The sequence below is a fragment of the Plutella xylostella genome, chromosome 14, assembly GCF_932276165.1.
Source record: "Plutella xylostella chromosome 14, ilPluXylo3.1, whole genome shotgun sequence".
NCBI classification, from domain to species: domain Eukaryota; kingdom Metazoa; phylum Arthropoda; class Insecta; order Lepidoptera; family Plutellidae; genus Plutella; species Plutella xylostella.
In genome coordinates this window covers 381,953-395,149 of record NC_063994.1, presented here as the reverse complement: position 1 = coordinate 395,149, position 13,197 = coordinate 381,953, and the positions used below count along the sequence as shown (strand labels likewise).

Here is a 13,197-nt window from a genome sequence, read left to right as displayed (position 1 = left end):
TATGAAACAACACACAAAATAAACTAGGTGAGATGCTGGCATCTGGACAACTTCCAGGTGTCTCCATACAAAATGACGATTTTTCACCAAAATCAGTAATAAAGTGGCCCGGCTACCCCTGCTATCCTCTTTCAATGTTGATGAAACTTCTGTCGGCCTTTTCTTATGAAACAACACACAAAATAAACTAGGTGAGATGCTGGCATCTGGACAACTTCCAGGTGTCTCCATACAAATGGACCATTTAGGCTGCTGACTTTAATTTAAATAAGTTAGAATTATGGTAAATTTGACAATATTGGTTTGTATTACATTTTTATTAGCATATAGTACTACTACTATACACAACGTAAGCCTTTGCAAACGTTTTAATTGAATAAGAACAGGATGAGTGAAGTGACCATCTTAATTTGGTCGCATATTCATAGGCTGCTAACTTTAGGCTGCTAACTTCACGCAGGTGAGCTCCACTACAGTTTCAGTTGAGTTTCACATTGTAAGTTTTCTTGTGGGAATATCGGGATAAAAATAATGACAAAAATGCCCACAGTACACTCACGAGCAATTAAAAAGTTATTTGTAAAAAATATATCAATAGAATACTAAATAAAATATCTTATTACTTATTTATACTCGATTTCTTAAATCATTTTCCAGGCTGTATGAAATCCATTTTCATTGCTCACAATAGTGTATTAGTAGGATCAAGTATTATCTACTCGTCAATAAAAATTTAACTATTTCTTACGCATGATTACTTAATATATCTAAGACCGTATTATACTATGGGTGACCCAATGTCCTTTCTTTCTTTTTACCTTTTTACAAAAAAACGACGACCGAATGGCGTAGTGGTTAGTGACCCTGACTACTGAGCCGATGGTCCCGGGTTCGATTCCCGGCTGGGGCAGATATTTGTTAAAACACAGATATTTGTTCTCGGGTCTTGGATGTGCCCGTAAAATGGCAATAGGCCCGCCCCCTATTACATTGGGACTAACATACACTCTGGCGAAAAGTGGGTGCAGCAATGCACCTCTGCCTACCCCGCAAGGGAGTACATTAGTACAAGGCGTGAGTGAGTGCAGAACTTTATGAGCTACATAGTTGCGTACTACATTGTCGTGTATTGACGCAAGCCGATGGAAGTAGGCGTCACTCTATGTTACGAAAAACTAAGATTCAGAGTGTTAAACTAAACGGGTCGATTGCACTATTGAGGAAGTAAATAATATATAATAGGCTGCTAATAAAGATAATCTGTGCCTATAAATAGGTTTACATAATTATCCGCCATGTGGCGCCTCTGTTTGTTTGTTAGTTTGTAATTGTCTACAGTCATACTTACTGAGAAATAAAGTATTCTAAAAGAAATCTGCATATTTCTACATACATAATTTTAACAACATTACGAAAAACTAAGTTTCGGACTATTAAACTAAACGGGTAGATTGCACGCCATGGCGGCTCGTGTTCGTTCGTTTTTCGTCAGTATAGAGTAACCCTCCTATTCCGAACTAACAAACATACTTATATTTACCTACAATAGTACGTGACACGTACACTTTCCAAACTTCATGGATAAACTTTTTGTTAACTTTGTAGTTATTCCGGAAAATATCAGCTTCCCACCGACCGCGGTATTCATAGAACTTTCGTGAAAACATGTTGAGTAAATAACTTACAGTATTGTATTTCCTGCTCTATGATCCATAAATAGTGAATTTAACTTCAGGAAAATGTACTAAGTTGTCAGAATACATTGTAAATGTTTGATACAGTAAATAATAACCTAAGTGCCAATTTCTCCATAATCGGTTATCTAACCGACAGGGATTGATTTATAAATTAAACATCTTCTCCATATAAAATTCATGACAGATGTGTCAAAAGTCAATCACTACTCCGTGGTTATGCACTGACCGACTATGGAGAAATTGGCACTAAGCAACGTTAAGAAACCCCGACATTCTACTGTAAAAGTCACATAACATGAACGGTTAAGCTGATTTTGATAAATATGGCTCAGAACACTCAAGGTAACATTACCTATTTATGACCTTAAAACAAAAAAATGAAAATCGGTTCAGTCATTTAGGGTGGCTGTTACGAACTTCTATTTAAATACTACATAAATTCATTTAGCTAATTGCGTTTAATGCACTAAACAATTTTATCCTAAACATGTTTAGCTTCATAATTCACCATGGTATTTCGATTACTATTTTAGTTAAATGCGTTTAGCATCCTGCGATTTGTTATTTACGTTCAGTTCCACATCTTTTTAATGAGAGACTTCATAATTTTTATTGAACATTCGTAACGACTCAGCGTAAAACGGAGTTAATCTATCAATTTCAAACATAGACAAAATAACACTATTTATTTCAAAACAAAACTTATTTCGGCTTTCACCGCGTGGTGGTGTTTGTATTTATTTGTTGTTGTGATTTCAAAGTAAAATGAATAGTCAAGCAACTTCTTCTCGTGTTCGTGCCCCTAATTTTACAAGGGAAGAACAAGATTTATTGTGCAATGTATTGGAACCATACTTGCACATTATAGAGAGCAAAAAAACGTTGTTCCTGAATGGTATCAGGAGATTTAATGTATTTTTTATACAATAATGCTATTGCATGAGTAACTCTATGAATGATTCTGCAAGCTGCTGTTGGTTCTTCCACACCTATCACATCTCCACAAGTAATTAACTGACTGCCAGTTGCATAATATCGGAGTGTGCATAACAACTGGTTCATTGGAGTAACTGCATTATTTCTGTAACAATAATTATAGGTACTTACTTACAAATAAAAGTATAAGATAATGATGTAGTCAGATAACTTTATTATTTCAATACCTTAGCTACTTACCTGGTGGAAATAAATTCAAGATGTTGTTGAATTTCTTGTAGTAGAAGCGATACAGTTTGTTTTGTCAAACGAAATCTCCTAACAAATGTTTTATCCGGTAGTGTCTCAAATAAGTTAGTTCTTTCTGCAATATAGCGTAATGAGCGAGGTCTATTCATAAAGAGAAGTAATTCTTCATCATCGTCATCAAACAAAATATCCCACAAATACATTATTTATTAGATAACCTCAACATAACCTCTGAACAATGACCTCTGAATCTCTCACAGACAACAACTAGACATCACTGAGGAAAAATGCTAGAAATGGAAAAGTTCTCTTGACAGCCGGTCGGTCAGCTGGTCGCCGCGACTGACGCCATGACAGTAGATAAATGTGTTTAGTAAAGTTAAATAGCCATTTGACCGCATTTAGGTTTAACAGATTACTAATCATATTTAAGTCGTGGTAAAAGATGTTTTACGAAATTTAATTTCAAATTGTGTTTAAATAAAAACTTAAATACATTTATCACTTTTATAAAAGCCACCCTTATAATGTTACACAAATATATATTATTTACATTATTTAGGAAGCTAATCGTAAATGAAACGTTTCTCTTATTATTCTATCTTGTGTTATGTGTAATATTTATCTTACACAGACATTTTTGTAAAGTATACGTACATAATTGAAATTAGCTTTTCAAAGAGATACGTTCCGATGTTACTCTCGGCATTCATCCTATAAATATTTATATTTATGAATTTAAAGATTCCAAAGTATTATATCTTCTTACAACTCACCAGCAAACCGCAGCAACGACCGGACAGTTTACAATAAACAACATTGTTAGAGTTTAACTGATTTATATCTGAAGTTAAAAATGTTAAAGAAACTGAAGTTTTCATCTTGTATGACATAAAAGTTGGAACGCAAACAGTACTTGTGTACATTTCTCAAGTATAATTTAACCCCTTGATCGGCGTTAGGGTGCTTAGATATTATATAGAGAATCGGGTTCCCTGTATCTACCTGTACCTGTAACCTGACAATGCAAAAGCGCTCATGACATTAAAAAATCCGTGAAAAACTCCGTGAGTAATAGTCATTTATTTCAGGCTAGACACCTAGTAATACTTTAATCGTCTGAGTCAATATAAAAATACAAGTGCGACATTAGAATTTCCACAGTCTGATTCTATAGACAGTGGAATTCCCTCAAAATGCTGAGGTAGACAAGAAACAAAGAATCTGAAACGCGTGTTCAATGTAGTATATAAGAAGTATATAAGGCATGTTTGAGGAGACACTCACTTCACATGTTTAATGTATTTATACAGGGTGGAACTTTGTAAGTATAACACGAAGGCGGTAAGCGTCAGAATAATAAAAAAAATAACTCACAGACATATACAACGGTTACCGAGATACATTAATAATCGCATGTACCTAAAGAGTATACCATTTTATCATTGAACATTGATATGGTAGGTACTATGTGTTGTGAAATGTTTTTCTTTTTTTCAGAGGTTGTCTTTGAAATATTCCAAAACGTCTTATGTAATTTTCTTTACTTTTATTTCTTTATGTTTAAGGTTACCTGTAAGAGATCGCTCTAAGCGATAAGGTCGCCTATTGTTCATTGTTCCTAGTTTATAAGTTCTCTTTGTATGTTTTAATTTGTGGTGTTCAATAAATATATAATATATTCTATTCTATTCTATGTACATTCAACTACCTTCAAGCAAAACATAGTTAGGTAGTATATATACTTGTATATACTATATACTTATTTATTACATTTCACGTTAAAATATATTTCTACAACAACTCATTCCAATTTTATTTCCCAAATTGCAAAATCTTAAATCTTGTTACCAACTTGAGATTTCGTCTATTTATCAATTCACCAACAAAGTGCTCAAGTATCTGTCTAATTTATTTTTATTGTAAGGCACACAAAACAGGTTACAATCATTATAAATAAAAGTGTTATAAAAAGTATTTTGTTCTAGATTATAACCCAAACAATGTGTACACAGCATGATTAAAACTAGAAACATGTTCTTAATTATTAAATTTTAACAAATAAGTTAATACAGTTAATAAGTACATATATGACCTAAATTTAAATTACAAAAAAAGATATTTTTATTGATGATCGTTGAGGATATTTAGAATAGATCGTCGATAACGACATGGGTTAGAGTCAAATATATCTATGTTATGTTCATTGGATAAAGTGTTGTAAGTGCGACGCATCCTTACTAAAGGATTATAATAAGAAGTATTATTTTTGAAGACTTCAAGTGGAAACAAATTTGGCTTACGTGTTCTAAACTGAGTATTAATTTTCATTGACGATAAAAGTGCTGGTGAATCTATTCGTGAATGGATAATCTTGTGCAAGTACATAAGGTCGCATTGTGTTCGACGAGTTTCAAGAGTAGTTACGTTAAATTTGTCCAGCCTAGCTTTATAACTGTTAAGTGATCGAGTGCTATGCATTTTGTAGGCTAAAATTCTGAGGCACTTTTTTTGCACTCTTTCAATATTTGTGGTGTGGACCATGTAGCAAGGAGACCATATAGGTGAAGCGTACTCTAATATGCTTCTTACTAAACTATAATACAAATAGAGGAGACTATGAGGATTTCTAAAATTTCGAGTAGATCTTACAATAAACCCTAGGAGTCGATTGCCCCTGTTAACAATATACTCATAGTGATGTCTAAATGTCAGTTGTTCATCAAACATAACCCCGAGGTCTCTAATTACAGTTTTACGTTCAAGAGATTGAGCACTAAGTTCATAGTTGAATAATATACGGTTAATTTTTCGAGTGAACGTTATAACTGAGCACTTACTGATATTAAGTTTCATATGGTTAACGGTGCACCATTCTGAAATCGTATCAAGATCTCTTTGCAGGTTATTGCAGTCTTGTAAATCTGTTATAGAAGTGAAAACCTTCAAATCATCAGCGTAAAGTAAGCAGGGACTATTGAGCCTGTCAATTAGGTCGTTTATGAATATTATAAACAAGAGCGGCCCAAGATGTGATCCTTGGGGCACTCCAGATGTCGTAATTATAGGAGAAGATATCTGGCGCAGCGTGTTCAAAAAGAGACGTACAATTTATATCGGTGCAAAACTTTATGTTTAGGGTACATATGTGTCAGTCATAAGCATTAACATGCCTTCACTTTTGAACTTTCATAAAAATCAACGAAGTTATTGATAGTTTCTGAAATTTATACTAAAGGCTTCAGACTTTAGTATAAATTTCTATCCTATTTTTTCTTCTTTAGTATAATAGTGTATTGGGATTAGGTTCTTAAAATTGGAATAAGCATGACAAGGGCGCATAGTTTTGGGACAAAGTCTTGTTTTTTTTCAATCGGCGGCTTTATTTGGCCTTACACTTAATTTTAACGTCAAGGAAAATATCAATATAGCCCTAACGCTACGAAATTTATTTCAAATCGAAATGAACCATTTATGTAAATCCGTTTCTCTTTGATTTGGTTTCTTCCTGTCTTCCTCTAGACAGACATTATAGACATACAGCTTCAGTCGGAATCCCGCGGGTCGATGTGTGCATGAAGCAAGTATAAAATGATGGATGGTCTAAAGCCGTGTGCTATGGGGGCTCTGTATGTGTGTGTGCACGTGTAGAAGCTTAAAAATATATTAAATTTAAAGATAGACCTAATCAAATATTCATACACAGTTTATCCCTCAAATTCATAGACCGTATTGTAAATTTACAACAAGGTTAAAGTTGACTTCGAAACACATGAGTTTCGACTCTTTACGTCAGTCAAAAAGGTCAAATTCGTATATCACAATGTCAATTTTAAGATTATTGTAAAGTGTTAAAAACCTCTATGAATTTGGGGGTAAGTTTCAGTTGTGCAAGGGGTTACCATCACCGAACATTCTCATCTGATCTCATTCCCATTTTGTATGGATCTTACAGATGTTTAACAGGCGAGGAACGGTACCTAGCTGTTGTTACGTAACAGCAGGTTAACAGGCTAATGCTAGCGGTAAGGGAGCGCCTTTATTATTTCTTAAAACATTTTCTACCTCACTGCTGCTGACATGGAATACGAAAGAATTACATTTATATTTCTCCTAAACGTTTCTCTACCCATTGATGTGAACTGATTTCGTTATTTTCCACATTCGGTTGTACGCAAGCCGTGACATATTTCAACTGTGAACGATTTACCTCGCTTGAATAGTGCTCAGACTAGGTACACTAGGAATTACGTAACTTGACATTGGTTTTAGTGCGTTTGGGCACAGTTGACGCAGGGTGGGTCTCCTTGGAATGTACAATTAAGTAAAGACGAGTCAGGTGGAGTATCGCGAAGTCAAAACGAAGTAAGATTTACGATGTATTTAGCATCAAATGCAATACGTTTAGAATCCGAAAATCGTTGTCAAAACAAGCTCGCGATAGGAGCCCAGGATCTTCTTTCGAATACAAAGGGTCTTTTCCGAACGGAGAGTAGTTAATAAAATCAAGTCTACTTTGACGATGAATAAAAAACTTTGGTTTTGAATATATTTATGTTCCCTGTCGCGTTATCGGAACGTGCCCTTAAACTCGTGTTCAACATTAGTTGAGCAGCCCCTCCTGCCCCCGATCCCTCGGGTGTAAACAATGGGACTCCATCATAAAAGGAAAAATATACTTTTTCATTATTTTTATCTCACATTCATTTAACTTGTAATAGGATCAGGAAACGTATACCTTGTTTAGTCGACGCACCGGCGGGGCTCAACGTGACGAGGTTCTACCACCTTTATTAAAATATATAAATAATTTAGATACTAATCTTTCAGCATCGTACGCAACCAATGTATCGCATTCAGTATTATATGTATAGAAATTGACAAGTGCGTCCACTTCCACACCTAGTTCCGGCCCCAGCGCTCTCAAAACTTGTACTGTGCTTAGTCCTAAGTCAGTTTGTAATTTAATTTTAAGTTAGGTACATCTATTGTAACAGGCTAAGCTTATTGCTCCATAAAAAAATATTATTATTACTTCATCGGCATTGCCGACGCCGTTTCTCCATACATTTATGAAAATCCGTTTGGTGGACGCTTGCCTTTAGAAAGAAAAAATACAAAAACTTTTATTCTACAACAAACACAATCTTCATTTTAGAGGGTCGATGACAAACACGAGAGATAGGTACTAGAGCAAGTCTATCTAGTCTGTAGTATCAAACCTCTGTAACGAAGTTAGGTAGAAGGGTTTCTGAATTCTCCAACAAACAAGTTAAAACTAACTCGATCACTAGTCACTACCGACAAGCCCGAGGGGTCACTACATCTTACAACAAATTAACGAACGAGCTGACGTATACAGGGTGTTGCAAAAAGGGTATGTATACTAAGCCGAAACCTACATGTGCAGCATGTTATATGTAAGCCCGAAACTGAAATCAGAATTTCAAAATTCGCAAAAAAAAATATTTATTCTCCATAGTAAAATGTCACCTGAGTGACACGTGACCAACTAACTTTCTATGGAAAATGAATATTTTTTTTCGCGAATTTTGCAATTCTGATTTCAGTTTCGGGCTTAGATATAACATACCGCACATTCTGGTTTCGGCTTAGTATAGCATTTTTGCAACACCCTGTATATTAGGGTAGTTTCTATGGTGTGATAATTAAAATTTATATTTACTTAGTTCGCATTTTATGGAATAGAAACATAGAAGACACGTATTTTTTCAGTTTTTTAAAGAAACCATTTTACATTTAGCTATAAAAGGTGGTGTCAGTCCCTGTGTTACTGCACATTCATTCCTAAATACGAAGCCTAGTAACTAAACTAAGATAAAGTACCTACTTTACTTACCCGACTGAGCGGTGGTAACTCAGTCGGGTAAGCGCCCGCTTCTCACGCCAGAGATGCGGGTTCGAATCCCGGCGCTGACATGTACCAATGAGTTCTTTTCTGAATTTAAGTACAATGTATACCATCGCTCTTACGGTGAAGGAAAACATCGTGAGGAAACCTGCATATCTAGATTTAGCACATCTAGATATGTGAACATTGTGAACCCACCAACCCGCAGTGGACCAGCGTGGTGGGAAAATGGTTCAAGCTTAGGAAGGCAGTTTAGACCTTGGGGATATGCACAAAGGTTCCATTCGAGAGAGCCAGGTGCAGGTACTGTTACCCCCACAGAGAATAGAATAGAATAGAATACCTACTTAATTCTAATAATTTTACACTTAGAAAATATAATTTTTAACTAATATTTAAAAAAGTTAAGGATCGCTGATGCGCTAATCACGACTTTATCTCTTTCATCATGAGCCAATACTCATCCACTGCTGGACATAGGCCTCTCTCAAGGAGCGCCACAACACTCGGTCCTCGGCCTTCCTCATCCAACCACTACCGGCTACCCGCCTAAGGTCGTGACGAGCTACAGTGCCACAAACTTATCTGTTCCGGTGACAGCTCACATAAATGTCTAATATTTCTTAATTTTATAAGATTTTAAGTTTGCTCGTATTGTTAATTAGCTCTTGAGGTGTTAATAAACCTATCTAATCTTTTACAATACAATTCATTAGTAAGTAATGAGATATGGATCAATTTAGTTCGCTCTCACCGGAACAGGTAAGTTTGTCACACTATATCTCTTTGCATAAATAAAAACAAGACAACTCTCATTCGTCTATTTTTCCTTATCTACAGTGTTCCCCCAGAGCAGTAGGCACGTATCTCCGTCGGACATGTCCATGCCTCCATGTCATGTCGGTCGCGGGGACATGACACAACATGTATTGTTACATCTCAAGGGTTGTTCAGATATTACGCATGTGCTGAATTATCCTGTGCCGGATTTATAACTATGAGTACCTACAACTAGAAAATAATTTTCAAAATCGGTCCATAAACGGCGGCATAGACGGTGAACATACATAAAATAAAGATCCCGACGAATTGAGAAACTCCTCCTTTTTTTGAAGTCGGTTAAAAATAGAGGTTGCAACATCTGCAAAAGTTGTATAGTAAACCGATACAGGGTGACTAAAGAAGTGATCCTTAAGAAAACATTTAAGCGAATTTTAAAGCTAATTCTAGTACATAAAATGATCAGAATTACCACTCAAGTCACCCTGTCTCAGCTTACTATCACCAGCCTAACCTTTTTATCACCATTTACTAAGCCCAGTTCCTCACTTAAGTTAACTTAGTCCTAATCAACAAGATTTCATCCAATCATCAATCAAATTGAAGTGCTCATGTGTGAAACTGGCAGTAAGCACCTTTTAAATAGGTACCTAGCTGAAGCGGGAAAACTTTTCGCAAGGGAGCATTTCTGGGAAAATCAAGTTTTTTTCTGTTGACGGCTAACTTGTTTAGGTAGTTTACCCTACATACACTCTGGCCCTTAAAGCGTACGTCGGTATACGTAGACTAAAAAGTTTTGCCTTTTCCTCTATCATCTATATATTTTGTTATTACTACCTGATTTTCTTTTACAGGTGCTAAGTGACGGTGGCGGTACTTATAGAAAAAACTTACAAAATGCCGACACCAACTATTTAAAAAAATGCCCTTAAAACGTACGTCGGTATACCGACAATTGCCGACACCAACTATTTCTAAAAAAATAATTTAAGTTTGAACACATAATAATAATATATTTATATTCTAGTTGGTCATATTCTGGACGAAAGTCGGCGTCATTAAGGGTCTGCAATAGGGAATCGAGGGTTGGCATTGTCATAGAATTATGTAGTAAATGATGCTCTACAGCCTTGAAAAAAATCACACAGGTAGTTGAAGAGTCTAGCTAGGTGCTGAATCATTCGAATTTAAGTAAATGATTATGGATAACTGTAAATTAATTTCAGAATATCAAGAAAAACCAGTCAATCACACTCCCGTATTGTAACAACTGTGTCGTAATTATTAAGAATTTTCATATGATTTTTATCATATTATAAATTTAAAGGCTTGGACTAGGCGCTAAATACCTTGTTTTTTAATAAACACACACTTATTTTGTGTAAATTAATCCCAAACTTGAGCAATTTTTTTCCCTCAAATCTTCATACAAATATCTATGGCGGCTTTCTGTGTTATAAAATCATAAACACAAGTGACGTTTGACTCAGTTGGCCGCTGGCCTCCAAAGAAGGGTCACGTCGGTTTAGGCAGCACTGACAGCTCGCGATCTTATCGTGTACAGATACAAAATCACTGCACATTGGTTGTCATTGCACTTTTTCAACTTTTATGACACCAACATAATTTGATTTGAAATTGAGGAAGCATAATTCTTCCAGTATATTCAATACATTAAATTAAATTAGATAGTGTGCAATATTCTCGTGATATTACAGTCTCGTAAAGGTCTGATGAGGAGCAGGAATATAGCGAATGGATCTAAGTGATGACAATACGCACGAACATTAGGTTAGGGATCAAAAATACAGTCTCTTGGTGCTGGTTGAGGTATGGTCTCGTGAGGATCTGATGAGGGCAGTAACACGGTGGTGGCTCAATTTTATTTCAAAGATGTTAATAGCTAAAAGCATCGAGTTTGGGCTATTAAGTATGTTTTTCAGAGAGAGAGAAAGAGATTTTGTTTTTCCTCTGGATGTGTTAGGTTTTCTGGGTTTACTAAGTTCATTCTGTTAATGGCATCAAGTTGTTATGTGTTCATAAGTAATAATTATTTATTAACAAAATGCTGTTGATTCTCCACGAAAATGTAAAAATAAAAATAAAAGAAATAAAAATAAATTCGTAACGTAAAATTGTCAATGACGGAATTTCTTCTATAGACAGTAGCCACAAAAAAAACAAACGATAGATGGCGTGATTTGAAGATAAAGATACATTTTTTCGACACATAGACAGCAACAACAAAAAAACACAGATTTAAAGAAAAGAAACACATACTTATACAAAACAACAAAGAAAAAAAAGGATACACATCAAAATAACTGGAAAAATATAAGCCCCAATTTACTTGTGTGGGACAGGGAGTACCATAATATTTTTTTTGGGGTACTCCCCATCTATGCGAAATATAAGCTTGATATCTTTACCCGTTTCTGAGAAAAAGGGCGGTGACAGACAGTCAGTCAGACAGACGGACAACAAAGAGATCCTATAACGGTTGCTTTTTTTCTTTTGACGTTCGAAACCCTAAAATTAAGTAAAAATATTATGCTGCCAAAAAATGTACTTACAGGTATTGAAAAAGCGGTATATAAACAAATTATACCAGCAGAGGGTTCACCATTTAGCTGAATGTTACTTAGAAAACGGCCTTGAGTGGCGGTCAAGTTGGTCCCCGCCTGCGATACTTTCCATTAACATTGGGACTCGTTTTCATGTTTTTAGCGTACAGTCAGGTTTTTAGTTTTTTATAATTGTATTTTTTTATTTGTAACTTTTTAGTTGTTTTTATTTTATGAAATTTTACGTCGGTAGGTAGTTCATGATCTATTCTATTCTATTCTCATAGGGGGTGAAGTTCCTGTACGTGGCTCTCTCGAGTGGAACCTTTGTACATATCCCCTTGATTTCAGCTCAGCCAGCCTAGCTCCCGAGTAAACTGGAGTAGCAGGCCTGGGTGTTGTAATAGCTGAGGTAGGCGCTCTGTTGGTCCAAGAATAGATAATCTTGTTTCTGTAGTAGGTGGACAAGCTAACAGAATATGTTCAACCGTCTCATCTACTTCCTTACATGTCCTACATAAGGGACTAGTTGAGTTACCTATGGTATATAAGTGTTTATTCACGCAACAATGTCCTGTTATTAATCCTACCATTAATGATATATTACTACGGGACAGGTTGAGCAAGTAGCGTGTAAGTTTATGGTTGTGTGATACAATAAACGCTTTAGTTTGTCTGCAATCTACACGATTTTTCCACTCCTGATTGTGTTCAGATAGTGTTTTATCGGTGAGACATTGCCTTATTGCCTTTGATGACAAACTAATAAATGGTTCTGGCCCTATTGGTAGGGTATTTGATCCCATTCTTGCTAGTCGGTCAGCCTCGCAATTTCCTATGTTGTCGTTATGACTTTTAATCCATTGTACTGTTACATTATTTGAAATGCTCAGGTTTTCCAGTGTTCTGTGACATTCTAAAATTAATTTAGATTTTGTTACAGTTCTGCCTAAGGCACCTAAAATAGCCATACTGTCTGTGTAGAAGCAGATATTGCTATTTTTTGTGTCTTTTATTTGTGTAGCTCCGTCAAGTAGGCTGGCAGCTTCTGCCTGAAAAACAGTAGCTTTGCTCCCGAAGCTGACAGAGTATTGTAAAT

General features: G+C 35.6%; 1 protein-coding gene and 1 long non-coding RNA gene across 2 annotated transcripts in view; one reads left to right on the top strand and one right to left on the bottom strand.

Moving 5' to 3' along the window:
- The window catches only part of LOC119694250 (neuropeptides capa receptor), a 94,783-nt gene that overhangs the window by 38,036 nt on the left and 43,550 nt on the right, over window positions 1-13,197 (top strand). The window lies entirely within an intron of this gene.
- Window positions 2,576-3,403, bottom strand: LOC125489452. The gene is made up of 2 exons (XR_007267008.1): window positions 2,874-3,403; window positions 2,576-2,778 (listed from the first exon to the last, which is right to left on the bottom strand). It is a non-coding gene; the product is annotated as an uncharacterized LOC125489452 (long non-coding RNA).